Source organism: Nerophis lumbriciformis, linkage group LG17 (genome assembly GCF_033978685.3).
Source record: "Nerophis lumbriciformis linkage group LG17, RoL_Nlum_v2.1, whole genome shotgun sequence".
Lineage (NCBI taxonomy): Eukaryota > Metazoa > Chordata > Actinopteri > Syngnathiformes > Syngnathidae > Nerophis > Nerophis lumbriciformis.
The window spans coordinates 40,401,133-40,423,079 of NC_084564.2; positions in this window are offsets into that span (position 1 = coordinate 40,401,133).

Below are 21,947 nucleotides of genomic sequence, written 5' to 3' on the forward strand. Positions count from 1 at the left end.
GTCCCGACAAAACCCGAAAATGGCAGAAAATGCATTTTTTATGAAAACTTTTTTTTTGCTAAAATGTCGTAAGGGGGGATCCTTAAGAAAAATTCAAAAAAACGGGCTTGCTTCAGCAGCACAATTCTGGTGCTGTAGTTGTATAAAATGTCTCAAAACGTCATCAGGAGTCCCGACAGAACCCGAAAATGGCAGAAAATGCATTTTTTATGAAAACTTTTTTTTGCTAAAATGTCGTAAGGGGGGACCCTTACGAAAAAAAAAAAAAAAACGGGTTTAATTCAGCAGCACAATTCGGATGCTGTAGTTGTAGGAGATGTCTCAAAACGTCATCAGGAGTCCCGACAAAACCCGAAAATGGCAGAAAATGTGTTTTTTAGGAAAACTTTTTTTCGCTAGAATGTCGTGAGGGCGGACCCTTACGAAAAATTTAAAAAAACGGGCTTGCTTTCAGCAGCACAATACTGGTGCTGTAGTTGTAGGAGATGTCTGAAAACGTCATCAGGAGTCCCGACAAAACCCGAAAATGGCAGAAAATGCATTTTTTATGAAAACTTTTTTTTGCTAAAATTCAAAAAAACGGACTTACTTCAGCAGCACAATTCGGCTGCTGTAGTTGTAGGAGATGTCTCAAAACGTCATCAGGAGTCCCAACAAAACCCGAAAATGGCAGAAAATGTGTTTTTTAGGAAAACGTTTTTTCGCTAGAATGTCGTGAGGGGGGACCCTTACGAAAAATTCAAAAAAACGGGCTTGCTTCAGCAGCACAATACTGGTGCTGTAGTTGTAGGAGATGTCTCAAAACGTCATCAGGAGTCCCGACAAAACCCGAAAATGGCAGAAAATGCATTTTTTATGAAAACTTTTTTTTGCTAAAATGTCGTAAGGGGGGACCCTTACGAAAAATTCAAAAAAACGGGCTTGATTCAGCAGCACAATACTGGTGTTGTAGTTGTAGGAGATGTCTCAAAACGCCATCAGGACTTCCTGTAAAACAGGAAAATTGCATAAAATGCATATTTTACGAAAAAAAAAACATTTTCGCTAAAATGTCGTAAATGTTAAAAACGGACTTTCTTCAGCAGCACAATACTGGTGCTGTAGTTGTAGGAGATGTCTCAAAACGTCATCAGGAGTCCCAACAAAACACGGAAATGGCAGAAAATGCTTTTTTTGGGAAAACTTTTTCGCAAATTTTTTTTTTTTAAAAACTGGCTTGCTTCAGCAGCACCATTCGGATGCTGTAGTTGTAGGAAATGTCTCAAAACGTCACCAGGAGTCCCGACAAAACCCGAAAATGGCAGAAAATGCATTTTTTATGAAAACTTTGTTTTGCTAAAATGTCGTAAGGGGGGATCCTTAAGAAAAATTCAAAAAAACGGGCTTTCTTCAGCAGCACAATACTGGTGCTGTAGTTGTAGGAGATGTCTCAAAACGTCACCAGGAGTCCCGACAAAACCCGAAAATGGCAGAAAATGCATTTTTTATGAAAACTTTGTTTTGCTAAAATGTCGTAAGGGGGGATCCTTAAGAAAAATTCAAAAAAACGGGCTTTCTTCAGCAGCACAATACTGGTGCTGTAGTTGTAGGAGATGTCTCAAAACGTCATCAGGAGTCCCGACAAAACCCGAAAATGGCAGAAAATGCATTTTTTATGAAAACTTTGTTTTGCTAAAATGTCGTAAGGGGGGATCCTTAAGAAAAATTCAAAAAAACGGGCTTTCTTCAGCAGCACAATACTGGTGCTGTAGTTGTAGGAGATGTCTCAAAACGTCATCAGGAGTCCCGATAAAACCCGAAAATGTCAGAAAATGCTTTTTTTTGGAAAAAAAAATTTCGCTAAAATGTCGTAAGGGGGGAACCCTTACGAAAAATTAAAAAAAACAGACTTCCTTCAGCAGCACAATTTGGATGCTGTAGTTGTAGGAGATGTCTCAAAATGTCATCAGGAGTCCCGACAAAACCCGAAATTGGCAGAAAATGCTTATTTTGGGAAAACTTTTTTTCTCAAAAAAAACTTTAAAAAAACGGACTTGCTTCAGCAGCACAATTCTGGTGCTGTAGTTGTAGGAGATGTCTCAAAATGTCATCAGGAGTCCCGACAAAACACGGAAATGGCAGAAAATGCTTTTTTTGGGAAAACTTTTTCGCAAAAATTTTTTGGGAAAAAACTGCCTTGCTTCAGCAGCACAATTCGGATGCTGTAGTTGTAGGAGATGTCTCAAAACGTCATCAGGAGTCCCGACAAAACCCGAAAATGGCAGAAAATGCATTTTTTATGAAAACTTTTTTTTGCTAAAATGTCGTAAGGGGGGATCCTTAAGAAAAATTCAAAAAAACGGGCTTGCTTCAGCAGCACAATTCTGGTGCTGTAGTTGTATAAAATGTCTCAAAACGTCATCAGGAGTCCCGACAGAACCCGAAAATGGCAGAAAATGCATTTTTTATGAAAACTTTTTTTTGCTAAAATGTCGTAAGGGGGGACCCTTACGAAAAATTAAAAAAAACGGGTTTAATTCAGCAGCACAATTCTGGTGCTGTAGTTGTAGGAGATGTCTCAAAACGTCATCAGGAGTCCCGACAAAACCCGAAAATGGCAGAAAATGCATTTTTTATGAAAACTTTTTTTTGCTAAAATGTCCTTACGAAAAATTCAAAAAAACGGGCTTGATTCAGCAGCACAATACTGGTGCTGTAGTTGTAGGAGATGTCTCAAAACGTCATCAGGAGTCCCGACAAAACCCGAAAATGGCAGAAAATGCTTTTTTTGGGAAAACTTTTTTCGCAAAAAAAAATTCAAAAAAGCGGACTTGCTTCAGCAGCACAATTCTGGTGCTGTAGTTGTAGGAGATGTCTCAAAATGTCATCAGGAGTCCCAACAAAACACGGAAATGGCAGAAAATGCTTTTTTTGGGAAAACTTTTTCGCAAAAATTTTTTGGGAAAAAACTGCCTTGCTTCAGCAGCACAATTCGGATGCTGTAGTTGTAGGAGATGTCTCAAAACGTCATCAGGAGTCCCGACAAAACCCGAAAATGGCAGAAAATGCATTTTTTATGAAAACTTTTTTTTGCTAAAATGTCCTTACGAAAAATTCAAAAAAACGGGCTTGATTCAGCAGCACAATACTGGTGCTGTAGTTGTAGGAGATGTCTCAAAACGTCATCAGGAGTCCCGACAAAACCCAAAAATGGCAGAAAATGCATTTTTTATGAAAACTTTTTTTTTGCTAAAATGTCGTAAGGGGGGATCCTTAAGAAAAATTCAAAAAAACGGGCTTGCTTCAGCAGCACAATTCTGGTGCTGTAGTTGTATAAAATGTCTCAAAACGTCATCAGGAGTCCCGATAAAACCCGAAAATGGCAGAAAATGTGTTTTTTAGGAAAACTTTTTTTTGCTAAAATGTCGTAAGGGGGGACCCTTACGAAAAATTCAAAAAAACGGGCTTTCTTCAGCAGCACAATTCTGGTGCTGTAGTTGTAGGAGATGTCTCAAAACGTCATCAGGAGTCCCGATAAAACCCGAAAATGTCAGAAAATGCTTTTTTTTGGAAAAAAAAATTTCGCTAAAATGTCGTAAGGGGGGAACCCTTACGAAAAATTAAAAAAAACAGACTTCCTTCAGCAGCACAATTTGGATGCTGTAGTTGTAGGAGATGTCTCAAAATGTCATCAGGAGTCCCGACAAAACCCGAAATTGGCAGAAAATGCTTATTTTGGGAAAACTTTTTTTCTCAAAAAAAACTTTTAAAAAACGGACTTGCTTCAGCAGCACAATTCTGGTGCTGTAGTTGTAGGAGATGTCTCAAAATGTCATCAGGAGTCCCGACAAAACACGGAAATGGCAGAAAATGCTTTTTTTGGGAAAACTTTTTCGCAAAAATTTTTTGGGAAAAAACTGCCTTGCTTCAGCAGCACAATTCGGATGCTGTAGTTGTAGGAGATGTCTCAAAACGTCATCAGGAGTCCCGACAAAACCCGAAAATGGCAGAAAATGCATTTTTTATGAAAACTTTTTTTTTGCTAAAATGTCGTAAGGGGGGATCCTTAAGAAAAATTCAAAAAAACGGGCTTGCTTCAGCAGCACAATTCTGGTGCTGTAGTTGTATAAAATGTCTCAAAACGTCATCAGGAGTCCCGACAGAACCCGAAAATGGCAGAAAATGCATTTTTTATGAAAACTTTTTTTTGCTAAAATGTCGTAAGGGGGGACCCTTACGAAAAAAAAAAAAAAAACGGGTTTAATTCAGCAGCACAATTCGGATGCTGTAGTTGTAGGAGATGTCTCAAAACGTCATCAGGAGTCCCGACAAAACCCGAAAATGGCAGAAAATGTGTTTTTTAGGAAAACTTTTTTTCGCTAGAATGTCGTGAGGGCGGACCCTTACGAAAAATTTAAAAAAACGGGCTTGCTTTCAGCAGCACAATACTGGTGCTGTAGTTGTAGGAGATGTCTGAAAACGTAATCAGGAGTCCCGACAAAACCCGAAAATGGCAGAAAATGCATTTTTTATGAAAACTTTTTTTTGCTAAAATTCAAAAAAACGGACTTACTTCAGCAGCACAATTCGGCTGCTGTAGTTGTAGGAGATGTCTCAAAACGTCATCAGGAGTCCCAACAAAACCCGAAAATGGCAGAAAATGTGTTTTTTAGGAAAACGTTTTTTCGCTAGAATGTCGTGAGGGGGGACCCTTACGAAAAATTAAAAAAAACGGGCTTGCTTCAGCAGCACAATACTGGTGCTGTAGTTGTAGGAGATGTCTCAAAACGTCATCAGGAGTCCCGACAAAACCCGAAAATGGCAGAAAATGCATTTTTTATGAAAACTTTTTTTTGCTAAAATGTCGTAAGTGGGGACCCTTACGAAAAATTCAAAAAAACGGGCTTGATTCAGCAGCACAATACTGGTGTTGTAGTTGTAGGAGATGTCTCAAAACGCCATCAGGACTTCCTGTAAAACAGGAAAATTGCATAAAATGCATATTTTACGAAAAAAAAAACATTTTCGCTAAAATGTCTTAAATGTTAAAAACGGACTTTCTTCAGCAGCACAATACTGGTGCTGTAGTTGTAGGAGATGTCTCAAAACGTCATCAGGAGTCCCAACAAAACACGGAAATGGCAGAAAATGCTTTTTTTGGGAAAACTTTTTCGCAAATTTTTTTTTTGAAAAAACTGGCTTGCTTCAGCAGCACCATTCGGATGCTGTAGTTGTAGGAAATGTCTCAAAACGTCACCAGGAGTCCCGACAAAACCCGAAAATGGCAGAAAATGCATTTTTTATGAAAACTTTGTTTTGCTAAAATGTCGTAAGGGGGGATCCTTAAGAAAAATTCAAAAAAACGGGCTTTCTTCAGCAGCACAATACTGGTGCTGTAGTTGTAGGAGATGTCTCAAAACGTCATCAGGAGTCCCGACAAAACCCGAAAATGGCAGAAAATGCATTTTTTATGAAAACTTTGTTTTGCTAAAATGTCGTAAGGGGGGATCCTTAAGAAAAATTCAAAAAAACGGGCTTTCTTCAGCAGCACAATACTGGTGCTGTAGTTGTAGGAGATGTCTCAAAACGTCATCAGGAGTCCCGACAAAACCTGAAAATGGCAGAAAATGCATTTTTTATGAAAACTTTGTTTTGCTAAAATGTCGTAAGGGGGGATCCTTAAGAAAAATTCAAAAAAACGGGCTTTCTTCAGCAGCACAATACTGGTGCTGTAGTTGTAGGAGATGTCTCAAAACGTCATCAGGAGTCCCGATAAAACCCGAAAATGTCAGAAAATGCTTTTTTTTGGAAAAAAAAATTTCGCTAAAATGTCGTAAGGGGGGAACCCTTACGAAAAATTAAAAAAAACAGACTTCCTTCAGCAGCACAATTTGGATGCTGTAGTTGTAGGAGATGTCTCAAAATGTCATCAGGAGTCCCGACAAAACCCGAAATTGGCAGAAAATGCTTATTTTGGGAAAACTTTTTTTCTCAAAAAAAACTTTAAAAAAACGGACTTGCTTCAGCAGCACAATTCTGGTGCTGTAGTTGTAGGAGATGTCTCAAAATGTCATCAGGAGTCCCGACAAAATACGGAAATGGCAGAAAATGCTTTTTTTGGGAAAACTTTTTCGCAAAAATTTTTGGGGAAAAAACTGCCTTGCTTCAGCAGCACAATTCGGATGCTGTAGTTGTAGGAGATGTCTCAAAACGTCATCAGGAGTCCCGACAAAACCCGAAAATGGCAGAAAATGCATTTTTTATGAAAACTTTTTTTTGCTAAAATGTCGTAAGGGGGGATCCTTAAGAAAAATTCAAAAAAACGGGCTTGCTTCAGCAGCACAATTCTGGTGCTGTAGTTGTATAAAATGTCTCAAAACGTCATCAGGAGTCCCGACAGAACCCGAAAATGGCAGAAAATGCATTTTTTATGAAAACTTTTTTTTGCTAAAATGTCGTAAGGGGGGACCCTTACGAAAAATAAAAAAAAACGGGTTTAATTCAGCAGCACAATTCTGGTGCTGTAGTTGTAGGAGATGTCTCAAAACGTCATCAGGAGTCCCGACAAAACCCGAAAATGGCAGAAAATGCATTTTTTATGAAAACTTTTTTTTGCTAAAATGTCCTTACGAAAAATTCAAAAAAACGGGCTTGATTCAGCAGCACAATACTGGTGCTGTAGTTGTAGGAGATGTCTCAAAACGTCATCAGGAGTCCCGACAAAACCCGAAAATGGCAGAAAATGCTTTTTTTGGGAAAACTTTTTTCGCAAAAAAAAATTCAAAAAAGCGGACTTGCTTCAGCAGCACAATTCTGGTGCTGTAGTTGTAGGAGATGTCTCAAAATGTCATCAGGAGTCCCAACAAAACACGGAAATGGCAGAAAATGCTTTTTTTGGGAAAACTTTTTCGCAAAAATTTTTTGGGAAAAAACTGCCTTGCTTCAGCAGCACAATTCGGATGCTGTAGTTGTAGGAGATGTCTCAAAACGTCATCAGGAGTCCCGACAAAACCCGAAAATGGCAGAAAATGCATTTTTTATGAAAACTTTTTTTTGCTAAAATGTCCTTACGAAAAATTCAAAAAAACGGGCTTGATTCAGCAGCACAATACTGGTGCTGTAGTTGTAGGAGATGTCTCAAAACGTCATCAGGAGTCCCGACAAAACCCAAAAATGGCAGAAAATGCATTTTTTATGAAAACTTTTTTTTTGCTAAAATGTCGTAAGGGGGGATCCTTAAGAAAAATTCAAAAAAACGGGCTTGCTTCAGCAGCACAATTCTGGTGCTGTAGTTGTATAAAATGTCTCAAAACGTCATCAGGAGTCCCGATAAAACCCGAAAATGGCAGAAAATGTGTTTTTTAGGAAAACTTTTTTTTGCTAAAATGTCGTAAGGGGGGACCCTTACGAAAAATTCAAAAAAACGGGCTTTCTTCAGCAGCACAATTCTGGTGCTGTAGTTGTAGGAGATGTCTCAAAACGTCATCAGGAGTCCCGATAAAACCCGAAAATGTCAGAAAATGCTTTTTTTTGGAAAAAAAAATTTCGCTAAAATGTCGTAAGGGGGGAACCCTTACGAAAAATTAAAAAAAACAGACTTCCTTCAGCAGCACAATTTGGATGCTGTAATTGTAGATGTCTCAAAATGTCATCAGGAGTCCCGACAAAACCCGAAATTGGCAGAAAATGCTTATTTTGGGAAAACTTTTTTTCTCAAAAAAAACTTTAAAAAAACGGACTTGCTTCAGCAGCACAATTTTGGTGCTGTAGTTGTAGGAGATGTCTCAAAATGTCATCAGGAGTCCCGACAAAACACGGAAATGGCAGAAAATGCTTTTTTTGGGAAAACTTTTTCGCAAAAATTTTTTGGGAAAAAACTGCCTTGCTTCAGCAGCACAATTCGGATGCTGTAGTTGTAGGAGATGTCTCAAAACGTCATCAGGAGTCCCGACAAAACCCGAAAATGGCAGAAAATGCATTTTTTATGAAAACTTTTTTTTTGCTAAAATGTCGTAAGGGGGGATCCTTAAGAAAAATTCAAAAAAACGGGCTTGCTTCAGCAGCACAATTCTGGTGCTGTAGTTGTATAAAATGTCTCAAAACGTCATCAGGAGTCCCGACAGAACCCGAAAATGGCAGAAAATGCATTTTTTATGAAAACTTTTTTTTGCTAAAATGTCGTAAGGGGGGACCCTTACGAAAAATTTAAAAAAAACGGGTTTAATTCAGCAGCACAATTCGGATGCTGTAGTTGTAGGAGATGTCTCAAAACGTCATCAGGAGTCCCGACAAAACCCGAAAATGGCAGAAAATGTGTTTTTTAGGAAAACTTTTTTTCGCTAGAATGTCGTGAGGGCGGACCCTTACGAAAAATTAAAAAAAACGGGCTTGCTTTCAGCAGCACAATACTGGTGCTGTAGTTGTAGGAGATGTCTGAAAACGTAATCAGGAGTCCCGACAAAACCCGAAAATGGCAGAAAATGCATTTTTTATGAAAACTTTTTTTTGCTAAAATGTCGTAAGGGGGGATCCTTAGGAAAAATTCAAAAAAACGGACTTACTTCAGCAGCACAATTCGGCTGCTGTAGTTGTAGGAGATGTCTCAAAACGTCATCAGGAGTCCCAACAAAACCCGAAAATGGCAGAAAATGTGTTTTTTAGGAAAACTTTTTTTCGCTAGAATGTCTTGAGGGGGGACCCTTACGAAAAATTCAAAAAAACGGGCTTGATTCAGCAGCACAATTCGGGTGCTGTAGTTGTAGGAGATGTCTCAAAACGTCATCAGGAGTCCCGACAAAACCCGAAAATGGCAGAAAATGCTTTTTTTGGGAAAACTTTTTTCGCAAAAACAAATAAAAAAAAACGGACTTAATTCAGCAGCACAATTCTGGTGCTGTAGTTGTAGGAGATGTCTCAAAACGTCATCAGGAGTCCCGACAAAACCCGAAAATGGCAGAAAATGCTTTTTTTGGGAAAACTTTTTTCGCAAAAAAAAATTCAAAAAAGCGGACTTGCTTCAGCAGCACAATTCTGGTGCTGTAGTTGTAGGAGATGTCTCAAAATGTCATCAGGAGTCCCAACAAAACACGGAAATGGCAGAAAATGCTTTTTTTGGGAAAACTTTTTCGCAAAAATTTTTTGGGAAAAAACTGCCTTGCTTCAGCAGCACAATTCGGATGCTGTAGTTGTAGGAGATGTCTCAAAACGTCATCAGGAGTCCCGACAAAACCCGAAAATGGCAGAAAATGCATTTTTTATGAAAACTTTTTTTTGCTAAAATGTCCTTACGAAAAATTCAAAAAAACGGGCTTGATTCAGCAGCACAATACTGGTGCTGTAGTTGTAGGAGATGTCTCAAAACGTCATCAGGAGTCCCGACAAAACCCAAAAATGGCAGAAAATGCATTTTTTATGAAAACTTTTTTTTTGCTAAAATGTCGTAAGGGGGGATCCTTAAGAAAAATTCAAAAAAACGGGCTTGCTTCAGCAGCACAATTCTGGTGCTGTAGTTGTATAAAATGTCTCAAAACGTCATCAGGAGTCCCGATAAAACCCGAAAATGGCAGAAAATGTGTTTTTTAGGAAAACTTTTTTTTGCTAAAATGTCGTAAGGGGGGACCCTTACGAAAAATTCAAAAAAACGGGCTTTCTTCAGCAGCACAATTCTGGTGCTGTAGTTGTAGGAGATGTCTCAAAACGTCATCAGGAGTCCCGATAAAACCCGAAAATGTCAGAAAATGCTTTTTTTTGGAAAAAAAAATTTCGCTAAAATGTCGTAAGGGGGGAACCCTTACGAAAAATTAAAAAAAACAGACTTCCTTCAGCAGCACAATTTGGATGCTGTAGTTGTAGGAGATGTCTCAAAATGTCATCAGGAGTCCCGACAAAACCCGAAATTGGCAGAAAATGCTTATTTTGGGAAAACTTTTTTTCTCAAAAAAAACTTTTAAAAAACGGACTTGCTTCAGCAGCACAATTCTGGTGCTGTAGTTGTAGGAGATGTCTCAAAATGTCATCAGGAGTCCCGACAAAACACGGAAATGGCAGAAAATGCTTTTTTTGGGAAAACTTTTTCGCAAAAATTTTTTGGGAAAAAACTGCCTTGCTTCAGCAGCACAATTCGGATGCTGTAGTTGTAGGAGATGTCTCAAAACGTCATCAGGAGTCCCGACAAAACCCGAAAATGGCAGAAAATGCATTTTTTATGAAAACTTTTTTTTTGCTAAAATGTCGTAAGGGGGGATCCTTAAGAAAAATTCAAAAAAACGGGCTTGCTTCAGCAGCACAATTCTGGTGCTGTAGTTGTATAAAATGTCTCAAAACGTCATCAGGAGTCCCGACAGAACCCGAAAATGGCAGAAAATGCATTTTTTATGAAAACTTTTTTTTGCTAAAATGTCGTAAGGGGGGACCCTTACGAAAAAAAAAAAAAAAACGGGTTTAATTCAGCAGCACAATTCGGATGCTGTAGTTGTAGGAGATGTCTCAAAACGTCATCAGGAGTCCCGACAAAACCCGAAAATGGCAGAAAATGTGTTTTTTAGGAAAACTTTTTTTCGCTAGAATGTCGTGAGGGCGGACCCTTACGAAAAATTTAAAAAAACGGGCTTGCTTTCAGCAGCACAATACTGGTGCTGTAGTTGTAGGAGATGTCTGAAAACGTAATCAGGAGTCCCGACAAAACCCGAAAATGGCAGAAAATGCATTTTTTATGAAAACTTTTTTTTGCTAAAATTCAAAAAAACGGACTTACTTCAGCAGCACAATTCGGCTGCTGTAGTTGTAGGAGATGTCTCAAAACGTCATCAGGAGTCCCAACAAAACCCGAAAATGGCAGAAAATGTGTTTTTTAGGAAAACGTTTTTTCGCTAGAATGTCGTGAGGGGGGACCCTTACGAAAAATTAAAAAAAACGGGCTTGCTTCAGCAGCACAATACTGGTGCTGTAGTTGTAGGAGATGTCTCAAAACGTCATCAGGAGTCCCGACAAAACCCGAAAATGGCAGAAAATGCATTTTTTATGAAAACTTTTTTTTGCTAAAATGTCGTAAGTGGGGACCCTTACGAAAAATTCAAAAAAACGGGCTTGATTCAGCAGCACAATACTGGTGTTGTAGTTGTAGGAGATGTCTCAAAACGCCATCAGGACTTCCTGTAAAACAGGAAAATTGCATAAAATGCATATTTTACGAAAAAAAAAACATTTTCGCTAAAATGTCTTAAATGTTAAAAACGGACTTTCTTCAGCAGCACAATACTGGTGCTGTAGTTGTAGGAGATGTCTCAAAACGTCATCAGGAGTCCCAACAAAACACGGAAATGGCAGAAAATGCTTTTTTTGGGAAAACTTTTTCGCAAATTTTTTTTTTGAAAAAACTGGCTTGCTTCAGCAGCACCATTCGGATGCTGTAGTTGTAGGAAATGTCTCAAAACGTCACCAGGAGTCCCGACAAAACCCGAAAATGGCAGAAAATGCATTTTTTATGAAAACTTTGTTTTGCTAAAATGTCGTAAGGGGGGATCCTTAAGAAAAATTCAAAAAAACGGGCTTTCTTCAGCAGCACAATACTGGTGCTGTAGTTGTAGGAGATGTCTCAAAACGTCATCAGGAGTCCCGACAAAACCCGAAAATGGCAGAAAATGCATTTTTTATGAAAACTTTGTTTTGCTAAAATGTCGTAAGGGGGGATCCTTAAGAAAAATTCAAAAAAACGGGCTTTCTTCAGCAGCACAATACTGGTGCTGTAGTTGTAGGAGATGTCTCAAAACGTCATCAGGAGTCCCGACAAAACCTGAAAATGGCAGAAAATGCATTTTTTATGAAAACTTTGTTTTGCTAAAATGTCGTAAGGGGGGATCCTTAAGAAAAATTCAAAAAAACGGGCTTTCTTCAGCAGCACAATACTGGTGCTGTAGTTGTAGGAGATGTCTCAAAACGTCATCAGGAGTCCCGATAAAACCCGAAAATGTCAGAAAATGCTTTTTTTTGGAAAAAAAAATTTCGCTAAAATGTCGTAAGGGGGGAACCCTTACGAAAAATTAAAAAAAACAGACTTCCTTCAGCAGCACAATTTGGATGCTGTAGTTGTAGGAGATGTCTCAAAATGTCATCAGGAGTCCCGACAAAACCCGAAATTGGCAGAAAATGCTTATTTTGGGAAAACTTTTTTTCTCAAAAAAAACTTTAAAAAAACGGACTTGCTTCAGCAGCACAATTCTGGTGCTGTAGTTGTAGGAGATGTCTCAAAATGTCATCAGGAGTCCCGACAAAATACGGAAATGGCAGAAAATGCTTTTTTTGGGAAAACTTTTTCGCAAAAATTTTTGGGGAAAAAACTGCCTTGCTTCAGCAGCACAATTCGGATGCTGTAGTTGTAGGAGATGTCTCAAAACGTCATCAGGAGTCCCGACAAAACCCGAAAATGGCAGAAAATGCATTTTTTATGAAAACTTTTTTTTGCTAAAATGTCGTAAGGGGGGATCCTTAAGAAAAATTCAAAAAAACGGGCTTGCTTCAGCAGCACAATTCTGGTGCTGTAGTTGTATAAAATGTCTCAAAACGTCATCAGGAGTCCCGACAGAACCCGAAAATGGCAGAAAATGCATTTTTTATGAAAACTTTTTTTTGCTAAAATGTCGTAAGGGGGGACCCTTACGAAAAATAAAAAAAAACGGGTTTAATTCAGCAGCACAATTCTGGTGCTGTAGTTGTAGGAGATGTCTCAAAACGTCATCAGGAGTCCCGACAAAACCCGAAAATGGCAGAAAATGCATTTTTTATGAAAACTTTTTTTTGCTAAAATGTCCTTACGAAAAATTCAAAAAAACGGGCTTGATTCAGCAGCACAATACTGGTGCTGTAGTTGTAGGAGATGTCTCAAAACGTCATCAGGAGTCCCGACAAAACCCGAAAATGGCAGAAAATGCTTTTTTTGGGAAAACTTTTTTCGCAAAAAAAAATTCAAAAAAGCGGACTTGCTTCAGCAGCACAATTCTGGTGCTGTAGTTGTAGGAGATGTCTCAAAATGTCATCAGGAGTCCCAACAAAACACGGAAATGGCAGAAAATGCTTTTTTTGGGAAAACTTTTTCGCAAAAATTTTTTGGGAAAAAACTGCCTTGCTTCAGCAGCACAATTCGGATGCTGTAGTTGTAGGAGATGTCTCAAAACGTCATCAGGAGTCCCGACAAAACCCGAAAATGGCAGAAAATGCATTTTTTATGAAAACTTTTTTTTGCTAAAATGTCCTTACGAAAAATTCAAAAAAACGGGCTTGATTCAGCAGCACAATACTGGTGCTGTAGTTGTAGGAGATGTCTCAAAACGTCATCAGGAGTCCCGACAAAACCCAAAAATGGCAGAAAATGCATTTTTTATGAAAACTTTTTTTTTGCTAAAATGTCGTAAGGGGGGATCCTTAAGAAAAATTCAAAAAAACGGGCTTGCTTCAGCAGCACAATTCTGGTGCTGTAGTTGTATAAAATGTCTCAAAACGTCATCAGGAGTCCCGATAAAACCCGAAAATGGCAGAAAATGTGTTTTTTAGGAAAACTTTTTTTTGCTAAAATGTCGTAAGGGGGGACCCTTACGAAAAATTCAAAAAAACGGGCTTTCTTCAGCAGCACAATTCTGGTGCTGTAGTTGTAGGAGATGTCTCAAAACGTCATCAGGAGTCCCGATAAAACCCGAAAATGTCAGAAAATGCTTTTTTTTGGAAAAAAAAATTTCGCTAAAATGTCGTAAGGGGGGAACCCTTACGAAAAATTAAAAAAAACAGACTTCCTTCAGCAGCACAATTTGGATGCTGTAATTGTAGATGTCTCAAAATGTCATCAGGAGTCCCGACAAAACCCGAAATTGGCAGAAAATGCTTATTTTGGGAAAACTTTTTTTCTCAAAAAAAACTTTAAAAAAACGGACTTGCTTCAGCAGCACAATTTTGGTGCTGTAGTTGTAGGAGATGTCTCAAAATGTCATCAGGAGTCCCGACAAAACACGGAAATGGCAGAAAATGCTTTTTTTGGGAAAACTTTTTCGCAAAAATTTTTTGGGAAAAAACTGCCTTGCTTCAGCAGCACAATTCGGATGCTGTAGTTGTAGGAGATGTCTCAAAACGTCATCAGGAGTCCCGACAAAACCCGAAAATGGCAGAAAATGCATTTTTTATGAAAACTTTTTTTTTGCTAAAATGTCGTAAGGGGGGATCCTTAAGAAAAATTCAAAAAAACGGGCTTGCTTCAGCAGCACAATTCTGGTGCTGTAGTTGTATAAAATGTCTCAAAACGTCATCAGGAGTCCCGACAGAACCCGAAAATGGCAGAAAATGCATTTTTTATGAAAACTTTTTTTTGCTAAAATGTCGTAAGGGGGGACCCTTACGAAAAATTTAAAAAAAACGGGTTTAATTCAGCAGCACAATTCGGATGCTGTAGTTGTAGGAGATGTCTCAAAACGTCATCAGGAGTCCCGACAAAACCCGAAAATGGCAGAAAATGTGTTTTTTAGGAAAACTTTTTTTCGCTAGAATGTCGTGAGGGCGGACCCTTACGAAAAATTAAAAAAAACGGGCTTGCTTTCAGCAGCACAATACTGGTGCTGTAGTTGTAGGAGATGTCTGAAAACGTAATCAGGAGTCCCGACAAAACCCGAAAATGGCAGAAAATGCATTTTTTATGAAAACTTTTTTTTGCTAAAATGTCGTAAGGGGGGATCCTTAGGAAAAATTCAAAAAAACGGACTTACTTCAGCAGCACAATTCGGCTGCTGTAGTTGTAGGAGATGTCTCAAAACGTCATCAGGAGTCCCAACAAAACCCGAAAATGGCAGAAAATGTGTTTTTTAGGAAAACTTTTTTTCGCTAGAATGTCTTGAGGGGGGACCCTTACGAAAAATTCAAAAAAACGGGCTTGATTCAGCAGCACAATTCGGGTGCTGTAGTTGTAGGAGATGTCTCAAAACGTCATCAGGAGTCCCGACAAAACCCGAAAATGGCAGAAAATGCTTTTTTTGGGAAAACTTTTTTCGCAAAAACAAATAAAAAAAAACGGACTTAATTCAGCAGCACAATTCTGGTGCTGTAGTTGTAGGAGATGTCTCAAAACGTCATCAGGAGTCCCGACAAAACCCGAAAATGGCAGAAAATGCGTTTTTTAGGAAAACTTTTTTTTTTGCTAAAATGTCGTAGGGGGCATCCTTACAAAAAATTCAAAAAAACGGGTTTAATTCAACAGTAAAATTCGGCTGCGGTAGTGGTAGGAGATGTCTCAAAACGTCATCAGGAGTCCCGACAAAACCCGAAAATGGCAGAAAATGCATTTTTTATGAAAACTTTTTTTGCTAAAATGTTGTAAGGGGGGACCCTTACGAAAAATTCAAAAAAACGGGCTTGATTCAGCAGCACAATTCGGGTGCTGTAGTTGTAGGAGATGTCTCAAAACGTCATCAGGAGTCCCAACAAAACCCGAAAATGGCAGAAGATTTGTTTTTTAGGAAAACCTTTTTTCGCTAGAATGTCGTGAGGGGGGACCCTTACGAAAAATTTAAAAAAACGGGCTTGCTTCAGCAGCACAATACTGGTGCTGTAGTTGTAGGAGATGTCTCAAAACGTCATCAGGAGTCCCGACAAAACCCGAAAATGGAAGAAAATGCTTTTTTTGGGAAAACCTTTTTCGCAAATTTTTTTTCAAAAAAACGGACTTACTTCAGCAGCACAATTCTGGTGCTGTAGTTGTAGGAGATGTCTCAAAACGTCATCAGGAGTCCCGACAAAACCCGAAAATGGAAGAAAATGCTTTTTTTGGGAAAACCTTTTTCGCAAATTTTTTTTCAAAAAAACGGACTTACTTCAGCAGCACAATTCTGGTGCTGTAGTTGTAGGAGATGTCTCAAAACATCAGGAGTCCCAACAAAACACGGAAATGGCAGAAAATGCTTTTTTTGGGAAAACTTTTTCGCTAAATTTTTTTTTGAAAAAACTGGCTTGCTTCAGCAGCACAATTCGGATGCTGTAGTTGTAGGAAATGTCTCAAAACGTCATCAGGAGTCCCGACAAAACCCAAAAATGGCAGAAAATGCATTTTTTATGAAAACTTTCTTTTGCTAAAATGTCGGATCCTTACGAAAAATTAAAAAAAACGGGCTTGATTCAGCAGCACAATACTGGTGCTGTAGTTGTAGGAGATGTCTCAAAACGTCATCAGGAGTCCCGACAAAACCCGAAAATGGCAGAAAATGCTTTTTTGGGGAAAACTTTTTTCGCTAAAAAAAATTCCAAAAAACAGACTTGCTTCAGCAGCACATTTCTGGTGCTGTAGTTGTATAAAATGTCTAAAAACGTCATCAGGAGTCCCGACAAAACCTAAAAATGGAAGAAAAAAAAGGTTTTACGGAAAAATTTTTTTGCTAAAATGTCGTAAGGGGGTACCCTTACGAAAAATAAAAAAAAACGGACTTGCTTCAGCAGCACATTTCTGGTGCTGTAGTTGTATAAAATGTCTCAAAACGTCATCAGGAGTCCCGACAAAACCCGAAAATGGCAGAAAATGCATTTTTTATGAAAACTTTTTTTTGCTAAAATGTTGTAAGGGGGGACCCTTACGAAAAATTCAAAAAAACGGGCTTGATTCAGCAGCACAATTCGGGTGCTGTAGTTGTAGGAGATGTCTCAAAACGTCATCAGGAGTCCCAACAAAACCCGAAAATGGCAGAAAATGTGTTTTTTAGGAAAACTTTTTTTCGCTAGAATGTCGTAAGGGGGGATCCTTACGAAAAAAAAAAAAAAAACGGGTTTAATTCAACAGCACAATTCGGCTGCTGTAGTTGTAGGAGATGTCTCAAAACGTCATCAGGAGTCCCGACAAAACCCGAAAATGGCAGAAAATGCTTTTTTTGGGAAAACTTTTTTCGCTAAAAAAAATTCAAAAAAACGGACTTCCTTCAGCAGCACAATTCTGGTGCTGTAGTTGTATAAAATGTCTCAAAACGTCATCAGGAGTCCCGACACAACCTGAAAATGGAAGAAAATGCTAATTTGACAGAATTTTTTTTTTGCTAAAATGTCGTAAGGGGGGACCCTTACGAAAAATTCCAAAAAACAGACTTGCTTCAGCAGCACATTTCTGGTGCTGTAGTTGTATAAAATGTCTCAAAACGTCATCAGGAGTCCCGACAAAACCTAAAAATGGAAGAAAAAAAAGGTTTTACGGAAAAATGTTTTTGCTAAAATGTCGTAAGGGGGGACCCTTACGAAAAATTAAAAAAAACGGACTTGCTTCAGCAGCACATTTCTGGTGCTGTAGTTGTATAAAATGTCTCAAAACGTCATCAGGAGTCCCGACAGTACCTGAAAATGGAAGAAAAAAAAGGTTTTACGGAAACATTTTTTTGCTAAAATGTCGTAAGGGGGGACCCTTACGAAAAATTCAAAAAAACGGACTTGCTTCAGCAGCACATTTCTGGTGCTGTAGTTGTATAAAATGTCTCAAAACGTCATCAGGAGTCCCGACACAACCTAAAAATGGAAGAAAAAAAAGGTTTTACGGAAAAAAACATTTTGCTAAAATGTCGAAGGGGGGACCCTTACGAAAAATTCAAAAAAACGGACTAGCTTCAGCAGCACATTTCTGGTGCTGTAGTTGTATAAAATGTCTCAAAACGTCATCAGGAGTCCCGACAACCTAAAAATGGAAGAAAAAAAAGGTTTTACGGAAAAATGTTTTTGCTAAAATGTCGTAAGGGGGGACCCTTACGAAAAATTAAAAAAAACGGACTTGCTTCAGCAGCACATTTCTGGTGCTGTAGTTGTATAAAATGTCTCAAAACGTCATCAGGAGTCCCGACACAACCTAAAAATGGAAGAAAATGCATATTTTACAGATAAAAAAATTTGCTAAAATTTAATAACGAAAAATTCAAAAAAACGGACTTGCTTCAGCAGCACATTTCTGGTGCTGTAGTTGTATAAATAGTCTCAAAACGTCATCAGGAGTCCCGACAGTACTTGAAAATGGAAGAAAAAAAGGTTTTACGGAAAAAAACATTTTGCTAAAATGTCGTAAGGGGGGACCCTTACGGAAAATTCAAAAAAACGGACTTGCTTCAGCAGCACATTTCTGGTGCTGTAGTTGTATAAAATGTCTCAAAACGTCATCAGGAGTCCCGACAACCTAAAAATGGAAGAAAAAAAAGGTTTTACGGAAACATTTTTTTGCTAAAATGTCGTAAAAAACGTCATCAGGAGTCCCGACAGTACCTGAAAATGGAAGAAAAAAAAGGTTTTTCGGAAAAATAATTTTGTTAAAATGTCGTAAGGGGGGACCCTCACGAAAAATTTAAAAAAACGGACTTGCTTCAGCAGCACATTTCTGGTGCTGTAGTTGTATAAAATGTCTCAAAACGTCATCAGGAGTCCCGACACAACCTGAAAATGGAAGAAAAAAAAGGTTTTTCGGAAAAATAATTTTGTTAAAATGTCGTAAGGGGGGACCCTCACGAAAAATTTAAAAAAACGGACTTGCTTCAGCAGCACATTTCTGGTGCTGTAGTTGTATAAAATGTTTCAAAACGTCATCAGGAGTCCCGACACAACCTGACAATGGAAGACAAAAAAGGTTTTACGGGAACATTTTGTTGCTAAAATGTCATCAGGGGGAACCCTTACGAAAAATTCAAAAAAACGGGCTTGATTCAGCAGCACAATACTGGTGCTGTAGTTGTAGGAGATGTCTCAAAACATCAGGAGTCCCAACAAAACACGGAAATGGCAGAAAATGCTTTTTTTGGGAAAACTTTTTCGCTAAATTTTTTTTTGAAAAAACTGGCTTGCTTCAGCAGCACAATTCGGATGCTGTAGTTGTAGGAAATGTCTCAAAACGTCATCAGGAGTCCCGACAAAACCCAAAAATGGCAGAAAATGCATTTTTTATGAAAACTTTCTTTTGCTAAAATGTCGGATCCTTACGAAAAATTAAAAAAAACGGGCTTGATTCAGCAGCACAATACTGGTGCTGTAGTTGTAGGAGATGTCTCAAAACGTCATCAGGAGTCCCGACAAAACCCGAAAATGGCAGAAAATGCTTTTTTGGGGAAAACTTTTTTCGCTAAAAAAAATTCCAAAAAACAGACTTGCTTCAGCAGCACATTTCTGGTGCTGTAGTTGTATAAAATGTCTAAAAACGTCATCAGGAGTCCCGACAAAACCTAAAAATGGAAGAAAAAAAAGGTTTTACGGAAAATTTTTTTTGCTAAAATGTCGTAAGGGGGTACCCTTACGAAAAATAAAAAAAAACGGACTTGCTTCAGCAGCACATTTCTGGTGCTGTAGTTGTATAAAATGTCTCAAAACGTCATCAGGAGTCCCGACAAAACCCGAAAATGGCAGAAAATGCATTTTTTATGAAAACTTTTTTTTGCTAAAATGTTGTAAGGGGGGACCCTTACGAAAAATTCAAAAAAACGGGCTTGATTCAGCAGCACAATTCGGGTGCTGTAGTTGTAGGAGATGTCTCAAAACGTCATCAGGAGTCCCAACAAAACCCGAAAATGGCAGAAAATGTGTTTTTTAGGAAAACTTTTTTTCGCTAGAATGTCGTAAGGGGGGATCCTTACGAAAAAAAACAAAAAAACGGGTTTAATTCAACAGCACAATTCGGCTGCTGTAGTTGTAGGAGATGTCTCAAAACGTCATCAGGAGTCCCGACAAAACCCGAAAATGGCAGAAAATGCTTTTTTTGGGAAAACTTTTTTCGCTAAAAAAAATTCAAAAAAACGGACTTCCTTCAGCAGCACAATTCTGGTGCTGTAGTTGTATAAAATGTCTCAAAACGTCATCAGGAGTCCCGACACAACCTGAAAATGGAAGAAAATGCTAATTTGACAGAATTTTTTTTTTGCTAAAATGTCGTAAGGGGGGACCCTTACGAAAAATTCCAAAAAACAGACTTGCTTCAGCAGCACATTTCTGGTGCTGTAGTTGTATAAAATGTCTCAAAACGTCATCAGGAGTCCCGACAAAACCTAAAAATGGAAGAAAAAAAAGGTTTTACGGAAAAATGTTTTTGCTAAAATGTCGTAAGGGGGGACCCTTACGAAAAATTAAAAAAAACGGACTTGCTTCAGCAGCACATTTCTGGTGCTGTAGTTGTATAAAATGTCTCAAAACGTCATCAGGAGTCCCGACAGTACCTGAAAATGGAAGAAAAAAAAGGTTTTACGGAAACATTTTTTTGCTAAAATGTCGTAAGGGGGGACCCTTACGAAAAATTCAAAAAAACGGACTTGCTTCAGCAGCACATTTCTGGTGCTGTAGTTGTATAAAATGTCTCAAAACGTCATCAGGAGTCCCGACACAACCTAAAAATGGAAGAAAAAAAAGGTTTTACGGAAAAAAACATTTTGCTAAAATGTCGAAGGGGGGACCCTTACGAAAAATTCAAAAAAACGGACTAGCTTCAGCAGCACATTTCTGGTGCTGTAGTTGTATAAAATGTCTCAAAACGTCATCAGGAGTCCCGACAACCTAAAAATGGAAGAAAAAAAAGGTTTTACGGAAAAATGTTTTTGCTAAAATGTCGTAAGGGGGGACCCTTACGAAAAATTAAAAAAAACGGACTTGCTTCAGCAGCACATTTCTGGTGCTGTAGTTGTATAAAATGTCTCAAAACGTCATCAGGAGTCCCGACACAACCTAAAAATGGAAGAAAATGCATATTTTACAGATAAAAAAATTTGCTAAAATTTAATAACGAAAAATTCAAAAAAACGGACTTGCTTCAGCAGCACATTTCTGGTGCTGTAGTTGTATAAATAGTCTCAAAACGTCATCAGGAGTCCCGACAGTACTTGAAAATGGAAGAAAAAAAGGTTTTACGGAAAAAAACATTTTGCTAAAATGTCGTAAGGGGGGACCCTTACGGAAAATTCAAAAAAACGGACTTGCTTCAGCAGCACATTTCTGGTGCTGTAGTTGTATAAAATGTCTCAAAACGTCATCAGGAGTCCCGACAACCTAAAAATGGAAGAAAAAAAAGGTTTTACGGAAACATTTTTTTGCTAAAATGTCGTAAAAAACGTCATCAGGAGTCCCGACAGTACCTGAAAATGGAAGAAAAAAAAGGTTTTACGGAAAATTTTTTTTGCTAAAATGTCGTAAGGTGGGACCCTTACGAAAAATTCAAAAAAACGGACTTGCTTCAGCAGCACATTTCTGGTGCTGTAGTTGTATAAAATGTCTCAAAACGTCATCAGGAGTCCCGACACAACCTGAAAATGGAAGAAAAAAAAGGTTTTTCGGAAAAATAATTTTGTTAAAATGTCGTAAGGGGGGACCCTCACGAAAAATTTAAAAAAACGGACTTGCTTCAGCAGCACATTTCTGGTGCTGTAGTTGTATAAAATGTCTCAAAACGTCATCAGGAGTCCCGACACAACCTGAAAATGGAAGAAAAAAAAGGTTTTTCGGAAAAATAATTTTGTTAAAATGTCGTAAGGGGGGACCCTCACGAAAAATTTAAAAAAACGGACTTGCTTCAGCAGCACATTTCTGGTGCTGTAGTTGTATAAAATGTTTCAAAACGTCATCAGGAGTCCCGACACAACCTGACAATGGAAGACAAAAAAGGTTTTACGGGAACATTTTGTTGCTAAAATGTCATCAGGGGGAACCCTTACGAAAAATTAAAAAAAACGGACTTGCTTCAGCAGCACATTTCTGGTGCTGTAGTTGTATAAAATGTCTCAAAACGTCATCAGGAGTCCCGACACAACCTAAAAATGGAAGAAAATGCACATTTTACAGAAAAATAATTTTGCTAAAATATCGTAAGGGGGTCCTTACGAAAAATTCAAAAAAACGGACTTGCTTCAGCAGCACATTTCTGGTGCTGTAGTTGTATAAAATGTCTCAAAACGTCATCAGGAGTCCCGACACAACCTGAAAATGGAGTAAAAAAAAGGTTTTACGGAAAACATTTT